Raw genomic sequence first — 9805 nt, forward strand, 5'->3', positions numbered from 1 at the left:
AAGACTAACAGAATGCTGAGGCTTCCATTGAATTCAATTCCACGTTAGTAGACAAAGGCAAAAATGCTTCACAATTTAGCATCATCCATGCTTCCATTTGGGGCTCATTTGAGAAAATTCCCTAACTGGAGTTGATCAAAGTGAATGCACCCCAAATGTCTGACTTGTTTACTTTTGGGCATACGCATGCCCTGAGACTTTTTCTTGCTCCCCGTAATGAAAAACATGTCCACCCACTTACGGGTAATTTTTTTTTTAACCTCACAAGGCAGTGCCACTGAGCGAGTTTTGTGGCGTTATCTTCGGAACCGCTAAAACACGTGGACATGGTACATGCATTTGCAAAATTGTTGCCTGCCACAAACAGCTGAGTCATTCGTCGCAAGAATGACAGTATGCAGCGATTCAGAGAGGGGCTTGGCACCACCCGATGCTCCGGCCTTGTCACTACTGTCATAGTTTTCTGGCAATTTCAAAAGGAAAAGCAAGCGCAATTACAATCTCTTTGAGCATCCATAGAAAAAAAAATCCCTCTGGGTCATGGGGCTGTGTTTCACATGTGCTTTCCAGTGTTCTGCTTTGCAGCGCCAGCAGTCAGCGGCGCAAAAGTGGGAGGCGAGCGCTGAGGGACAAACAAAGCCAAGTGAAGGCTGCTTTTCAGAAGGCAACAACACTCGCCGGGGAAGGGCGTGGGAGGGTGAACCAAAGTTCAGACCGCCGCAATAGTCGCATTTGGAAAGCCCACCGGGCACCGGAGCGGGAGAGCTCTCCTGAAAAGTGTTCTTTGCCACACGAGCCAGGCCTCACCGAGACTGTCACAGTTGTGAGTGAACTCTGTGACCCGGCGTTGTTTTTTTCTTGCGAGCTGTTCTTGTTCAAGGTGAATCAGATTTGGGTCAGAGGATGCAGTCGCTCATATGAGATAGATAGATATGTTTTGGTTGGTGGTTTGCTATCCTTGTTTTATCATCTGAAAGGAACACGATGTAAAGATTCACCCCTTGTGATGTGATGTGATCTCTTTACATTTCGATGCTCACACAACACACGTTTCAGCAAAGAAATACAGGCTGGTGGTTCCCACCCTATAGGGAGCCAAGGCTTTTCATACTTCCGGTATTTTACTTTAGAAAACTCTTATGACACTCTACCTAAAAGAAAACCCACAAAATGTATATAACTTTACACTTAAAAAAAAAAAAAAAAATCTCATCTCAACCTAACCTAATGTACTTACTCTGTGTGAAATGTGCTTAGTTTAGAAATCGGTAATGCATATCTGTCAAGTTGTACGAATTCGGCGTAATTTGTACAGGTGGAGACACCTTTTCAAACACGTACACCGTTCATCCCAAATCTGTACGGCCAAACTTTGTTGCTACCGCCAATCTAGCTCCAGGCCAGTCCGCCTCTACGATTCCGACTGAAAACTTCGGCCGACTTTCAGTAGCCATCTCAAAGATAAGAGAAACAACAACCATGACATGGAACTTCGTCTTTCGCTACAAAATCCACAATGACAGGTAAATTACATTAACTTCACAGTTTCGGTCACCCGTAGTTGGTCAAACAATAATTAAGCTTTATGTCGGTTCTGCATTTAATTGAGAAGAGAAGAAGAGAAGAGTTGAGAATTTTTGCCGCAGTAACTTGGGTCTTGCTTGAAACTTGAAGGTTAAGACATGAGACTTACTTTGACTTGCACTTAGCTAATTTACTCCTGTCCCAGAGTGTGGACATGAAGGTCAAACAGCAGTCAAGCTAGCACAGACATCCTCAGACCTGCACCACTTTGGAATGCCCTCAGTTCAAGCTCCGTGGGTAGCCGTGAGCTGGATGAATGACAAGCTTCACAGACGTCACTCTCTCTCTCTCTCTCTCTCTCTCTCTCTCTCTCTCTCTCTCTCTCTCTCTCTCTCTCTCTCTCTCTCTCTCTCTCTCTCTCTCTCTCTCTCTCTCTCTCTCTCTCTCTCTCTCTCTCTCTCTCTCTCTCTCTCTCTCTCTCTCTCTCTCTCTCTCGCTCTCTCTCTCTCTGTCTCTCTCAGGTTCTCTTGACACAGAAGCTACAGAGAGATCGCAGAGCTCTATTACACAAACAAAGGCCTCCCGAGCCCGGCGCCTAGATGCGGGTCACGTGGGCAGGCGGGCGGCCTTGGTGAACTACACCTGAACTTTTAGCTAAATGGAAACAGACCAAATACAAAGTGTGTGCGTCAGGATGAAAGTATCCCTCTGGAGAGCCGTTACTTAGGCCTTCTGCGGAGAGGATGAGAGTTCACAGGAGAGCCTTATAGCACCGCCCCCCCGCCCCCCCATCCCGAAACGCTCGAGGTAGCATGGGTCTGACTTCATTTCATATGCCAAAAACCTCATGCCAGGCGATTTTCTCCTCATTTTTGGAGATTCACTCCAAAGCCATGTGGGGGCCTGCATAGTTGTGGTTGTTTTGCTCCTTAGTAGCTTCTGTGTGGTCGTATGATGTCATAATATGAAAAGCCTTGCCATTGACCCACCGGCAAGGAAGAGTCACACACAAAAAGTATTCCATTAGGTACAAAAAGACAAATAAGTCTCAAATGTTTTTGGATATAGCCACAGGTAGGTGGTAAAAGTAGTAAAACTATCTACAAGATGTTGGGGGTGCCTCTGTGGGAATCTCTGTCCATTTGTACCTCCAGAGGTCACCAGTGTTGGGCCTGATCGAGGGTTTGCTGGCTTTCCTTCAATCGCTGTTCAAGCTCACACCAAAGCTTTTTGAAGGGCTTGCTCTTACACAACAAAGTCCAGTAAGGGGGCGTTTCTTAATCTCTTCCGGTGGGAAATTCATCACATACAAGTCGCTTGATTTGGTTCTGACTTTGAGTTTTCCAACGTTTTGTGATTTGTGGCTCGTCCACACGTTATGATGAAAATTCAACCCTTCATAGTTGAGCATTACCTATCTGTCCTGTATGCGTGGTTAAAAAAAAGTATACGTGGTTTTCACAGCAATGAAATGAAAGCAAAGCCCATCAGGAAAAAAATCACTGCGAAATGTAAACCCGACCTCTGTAAGTCACGACTCACTATGCTCAGATATTCTGAATGGTCAATGCAAATACTGAAATTCGTTCTTTGAGAGGCTCTCAAAATACATACTGATAACGGAGATTTCAGTGAAAACCAAACAGAAGTTGTCAGGAACAGTGGCGACGTAAGATGGCTACCCTCCGACTTCAGCCGCTAGGTGCCAGTTATTAGTCCATTCATGTATAAATCCGTGATTTAAACCTGAAACCCCCACCAAACTTACATTTTCACCAGGATAGCCAGGCCTGCAAAATATGTTGAGTAAATCTGTCAAAGTTTGGATTTATTTGGCGTCTGAATAAAGCAATTTCAAGAGAGCCTAAGATTGAGAGGTAACTAATGGGTTAAAGTCCTGATTAATGACATTTGTGACATTTGTCCTCATAGTTTATTATTGTATCCCGTTGGAGGTTGTGAGTCATTTAAAATGTTTTTTTGTGGCAAATCAACCTCCCCCGCTTCTCCTCGAGAGGCTGAAGCGGGTTTCATGTAACAGAATAATCCCCAAGACCCGCCCACCGCTCTGCCACTGCTACACTGCCGGGCTTGGATGAGCCAGACTGGACTGAGATTGAACTGAGTCGAGGAATTCCAACATCTGGCTTGTATCTACAGCTTACGGTCATTTGGATGCCGCTGATGATTTCCAGTAGATTCACAAAGGCAGGATTGTTCTGGGCCCGGGCCTTGTGTCTGCCTTGGACTTGGAGGGCGTGGTGCTCTGGCGCCTGACTGCCACAGCTGGGCCTGTCCGTCAAAACCTTCCAATGACACATAATCCACGCACGAGAGAGGGGGAAGGTGGCCATCATCAAAAAGGCCTTATAAAAGGCAGGACAGGAAACTCCACCTTCCTCAAACCAAATTAGCCGCAGCTTATGAAGTCACGACACTTTGGAAAATGACAAACATTTTAACCTCAGCCTGCCAAAACCCTGAACTCCATTCCCCCCGCCGCCAAAGTCCCAAGCTCCACGGCAAGTTTGACAATTGGGTTCAACACCAGTTCAAGCTCCGGGTTTGACAATAGGCCAAGCTGTCTTCAATGGGAATAAAGCAGACAGCTTTGCCACAAAGAGCTCAGTCACTCAGAGGGGAATCTGGCTTAGTGGCCTCTCCTATTTAAAACCACACCGACTGGAATTAAAGAAACTCTCCCTCGCTGCGTTTTGCGACGCGCTGTCGACGGTGTTCCGGGCCACTGTATCGCTCCTTCCATCTGCTCCACCACCGCGGCCGCCCTTGCTTCCCCGTGTGCATATTTACCTTGACCGTGTCTCCTCTAGATAAACTTTGCAGACACTGGTGTGAAAACAAGACGTCACTCATAGCATATGGGCATCATGAGACTGTTCAAACCCAAAACGACTGACCATATTTCTTCAGTGTTCGTTGAGTATTTTGTGGTACGCACGCTCACACACCTGAGGACTGAGTTGATGTGTGTGTGTGTGTGCTGCATGGCAGAGAGACATGGATCTTGCACGCCGAGTGTGTGAACTCTGGCTGAACCCCTGGGTGTACTGTTTCAGGCACGCTCTGACAACCTCGCCCCAATGACCCGGCTCGCGACTGCACAGTTCATGGGGAGGTCCTCTACTCATGAACAGAAACCAACCCCACATCCTCCGCCTCCCCTTATGGCTCACACCCCTCCCCTCGTGCCCCCGCCACCTTCCCTCGCACCCTCCCTCTCTCCTCTCAACTCGTTTCAATCTCTCCCTTTATGCTGTTTACTTCGACCGCCCCGCCTGCTTTCTCCTCCTCGCTCTCCATTTCTATCACACTCTTGTCAACAAGACACTCTGTCTGCTGGCATCTGCCCGCCAACATCGAGACCAAGCGTCTTTAAATTCCAGACGTCCCTAACATGCTTATCGGCCTCTTGGAAATGACTAGGTTGTTTTCTTTCACACACGCAAAATAACAATACTAACTAAGATGAAATCTTTTTTTAACTTATTCATTGCCAGACATTTTCAGACCCTATTTTACCCTAATGTTTCAAAAAAAGTTAAGTTAAGTTAAATTCCTGGGATTGAATGGCCGGACTGTGAAAAGACAAGTAAATTCGTCAATGGCAGTGAATGAGTTTAATATAAGGGAAGCAGGTTTGTCTCACAGTCCTCAAGTTCTGGCTTGGAATCCTGGCTTCGGCCTCACTTTGTGGATCGTGACATCCACGGAGCACATAAGCATCAAGGAAACGTTTTTTATTTATTTTTAATGCATATATATTTTTAGCTAGGGACAACATAGTCCAGGATGCACCCCGCCTCTAATAAAAAAGTCAACAGGTATGGACTCCGGCTCAGCCGCGACTTTAATGAGGATAAGCGGAATTGAAATTGGATGAATTACAGTTGTAGTTGTTGTGTTTCATACTCCCAAGTGTCACCTAATCTTGCAATTAACTTTCACATAATAGTCTTGGGCTGGTCCACCAACATTAGGGCGTACTCACACTAGACAAGCCAAGCTGTGCCGTGGGCCCAATTACACCTGAAATCCTGTACTTTAGGCTAGTGAGAGTGCTCCTGCGAGTGCCACTGTGCACGTTTGAAATGAACGGACCAGTAATATCCTACAGTACAAAAAGTGCGATCGGTCACACACAGATATCCAACTGTAATGTGATCGCTCCTCACCAGATCACAGTCAGCCTTGCACAATGCACCGTATTGCAAATTACGCAAATGATATGCAGCATAATTTTCAAGTCATCAACCCTTAGAGGATAATTTGAATATTTCTTTTCAAAAATAATCAGTGTGTATGTAAAAATGCACTGTTCCAAGTTAGGTACAATGGAGTTTCAAGATTTTTTTTGTAGGCCGTAAAGAACTGAAAATGAATTTGCAGCATGAAGTAGGTCATATTTACTGAAGTTGGAAGGCATTTCTGTCAAAAACATCTTAAGAGCTTGAGTTACATTTTAACATAGGGTCTCTTATTTGATAACAGCGTCACAATTCTTGCAGCTTCTGCTTGAATTTCTTTGCAAGGGGTCAGAATAGCCTCCCAGAGTTTTTGTTTGCACGGCCACATACTGCAGCGTTACAAAAATTGTTATTAAAGAGTCAGGATGTTGATTTGCTCTTCCTCTGTAACACAACCGGATTTTTTTCCCTCAATGAGTCACGGGCCATTTCATCACTTCCCTCTCTGATTCGGGAGGGTTTATTATTCCAATCTTGTCATTGAAACACACTCTGTTCAAATGAGTAACACTGAGCTAAATGAGTCACCAATAAAATCAATGCAAATGAATCCAGTGTCACTTCGGACTGGCTCCAATAATAAACAAACACCTCCCCGACTATAGAAAGCAAAAATGTCATGGGGGCTTGAAACCCCACCAGTCAGCGTGTCATTAACTCCCCGCCAACCTCTCACTCAGGCTTACGCTTGACGTTATGGGAGGGACCACTTATCCACTCAAAGGCCCCATGCTGGGCGGCCTGTGCAAATTGCCTGATGAGTTGGCCACCCCGGACTTGCTGTTTGCTCTGTGATTGTCCAACAAGAGATGGGCCCCATTTGACATTGTTGGGGGTTATTCTACATGCTTGCAGACATGCTTATTTTGAGCCACTTTAAATCCATTAAAAGCTTGTTTTTAAAACATAACCGTGCACAGAGAGGGGTGTATCAAAAAACTGGTCGAATCGGAGAATATGTTTTGATGTACAAGATGTGAGTGCATCGAATAGACACACAGTTTTAGGTATATTTACGGTTTAAGTAATTCAATATAAATAATGAAGAAATTCCTTGGGGGCAGCAATTACTTCCATTCACTTCCATTCACTCAGTTGGCACTCAACATGCATTACTCCTATCTGTAACTTAGAATTCATTTTAAGGTTGGTTCACGTGATATGATTCCATTTTTTTCAATGTGAGCAATGTGATGTCATTGTAAAACTTTACTATTGCAACATTACTCCTTTTATTCGATTTGATATATAGCAGATCATCCGTGATGCAGTGAAGCCACAAAAAGTGGACAGCACTATAACGAGGGATGGCTAGCTCCACAACTGTGTAACGTCCATACTACATATACCGTAGTTCTCAGTCTTTGCATGTTTTCAGCAATTATCCTTAAACGTGTAGAATGTATTTAGAGACACATATCTGAATTCAGTTTACAGTGAAAACTAAGAGGTCATTGGTTTATTGCGTTTTGTTTACTGTTGTATGTAAGATATGCACTTCAATACGTGAAGCTAGCCCTGCTTTAACAACAGCAACCCGAAGACTCGAAAACATAACTTAGTCACGTTGCTGCCAGGCACATTTTTATCGGCGGAGGTGGCTCTCCTACACCCTCTCAGCCTCAGAATGACCTGCGTGTACCTATATGGCTCCCACCACCAGCGCACTTTCCACACACTCCACAGAACTCCTGCTGGAAATGGGTTTGTGTTACAGGGCCCCCGGGGGGGCTGGCAGCAGGGGCTGGAGGCCGTCAAGAGCAGGCCCCCTTCAGCCATGGACAGCTCCTCCGCTCTCGCAGAGTCAGCGAGGGAAAGACCTGAACTTGGAATGACCCCACCAAGCAAAGTCCCCGATGGGTTCATCCGCAGGCCACAGCTCCGGCTCCCCTCACCCCTAAATTTTCCTTCTCCTTTTTTTTTTTTTTTTTTTTTTTGGGTGGTGGTGGGGGGGGGGGGGGTGGGGGGCAACTCAACCAATACATTTTCCAGAGCACAATAACCCCCGCTTCACTCCCCTCGTGAAGAGGAAAGGCCTGTTAAGTTTACATCCGACGCCATGTCCTCTTTACACCTGCCAGACAGGACTTTATTATTCTTATTATCGGCTCTTTTATTGGTTAACACTGGTTGAGTGTCTTACCCTTAGGGTGTCATGAAAATGTGGCGGAAAAAAAACAAAAAGCATGTGATTTCAGACTAGCACGACCTATCCCACCCCCGACATTTTTCTTAGGGTTCTAAATACACAAGTGAACGAAAGCTCAAGCATGAGTGTAGTTGCTTGGTCTAAAGGCAAAGTTGGTCAATTACTGGGATTTTCCCAAACTCAAAGTGGGCCATGGTTCAAATGATTGTTTTCAGAGTTGAATGCTGTTATAGTGTTTATTTTTTGCAGGCACACATGACTTCTTTCTTGGCTTTTTGATACATGTTTTTTGTGCTAAATTCTTGAATTCTGTGTTCTTAAGCCTCTTGTTACTTTGGTTTCTTCGGAACAGAGCAAATGTTCCTGGGTCAGTTTGACCTGAACACATTAGATGAAACAAATAAACAAAAAAAAAACATCTAATCGCATACTATTGTAACTATGTAACTATGATATTTGAGATGCTCTTGGCAATGATTTCCCCTTTCATTGACTTCACTCATGTATTTCAGCGACAGAGACTCACCGCGCTTTGCTTTTTAGCCACAGGTATGTATGAAATTATAAATATACTAAGTATTATTGGAGAAAATGATTTGCACATTATGAATACACTGTACTGATACGGCATGGTGGCCGCTGGCCTCATACTAAAAAATGTCATTCTTGGTGCCTTAGGTGAAGTGAAGACTATAAATTATCCAAAGGTGTGAATATGACCATAAATAGTTTTTGGGTTTGACTTCAAAAACTTCACTCGCCAAAAGTCATTTGAAATCAATTCGAACATGCATGTTAGCGTCACTGAAGACTCTAAATGGTCTATAAGTGTGACTGTGAGAATTCATAGTTGTTTTTTGTCTGTGTGTACCTTGTGATTGGCAATAGAGACAACTCCAAGGTGTCACTTCTATTGTCAAAAGTCAGCTGGGATAGGCTCACCAATGACACTATGAGGACACGTGGTGTTTGTGAAGCACAATGTGTCGCATGTTTATGAAAGGTGCTATACATTCAAAGTTTGATTTGATAAATAGAATGGATGGCTCACTATCTTTCACGGGTCTTTTTGCGAACGGACAACAATGTATCATTTAAGCGTTTAAGTTGTGTTTTTTGTTTTACAGTGTGTATGAGAGCGATCGCCTATAGCAGCAGCAAAACATTTGCAAATAATACTGTTGCAACACCTTGTGGCCGCGTACTGTTATTACATATTAATGAATTTACTGTATGTTTGACGACCGTTCACGACGGAGTTCCGTTCCTAAAGCAACTACATGACGAGAATGTGTACGTACATCGGAAATCGCTTCTCAGAAGATTCTTTGCACCCCCCAACCTCGACACACCATCACCACACCGACAATAATCCAAAGGTGAACATTTTCGTCTGCAAAAACATACGCTGATAAAGATAGTTTTGTTGGGGTGCCTATTACTATTATTATTACTATTATTAGTAGTAGTAGTAGTAGTATAATTATTATTATAAGTATTCATACTATTATTATTTCTAAAAGGCTTTAGTAATTCATCTGGTTTTACACCATGGTGGTGAGTGTGCATATCACACCTCGTCCTCCAGGTGGTGCTGCAGCGTTACAAAGAAACTAAAAGGATTTTTTTTAATGGAAAATGTTAAGGGGGAAAAAAATATTTAATTTAGTGTATATGTATATCTGTTTCCATAATTATTTAATCAAATATTAAAACCTAAATTTAAAAATAATTTAGAACTTGCTTAAATGCATTGTTGAGAAAACATAAAACCTACAAGTCAAATGATAGGTCGGGCTATAGCCCTGTCAGAAATCTGTGTACTTCCAGCATTTTATTATATTTTTTAAACTATATTTATTCATTA

The sequence above is a fragment of the Filicampus tigris genome, chromosome 9 (genome assembly GCF_054856515.1).
Source record: "Filicampus tigris isolate MCC_2025a chromosome 9, RoL_Ftig_1.0, whole genome shotgun sequence".
NCBI lineage: Eukaryota > Metazoa > Chordata > Actinopteri > Syngnathiformes > Syngnathidae > Filicampus > Filicampus tigris.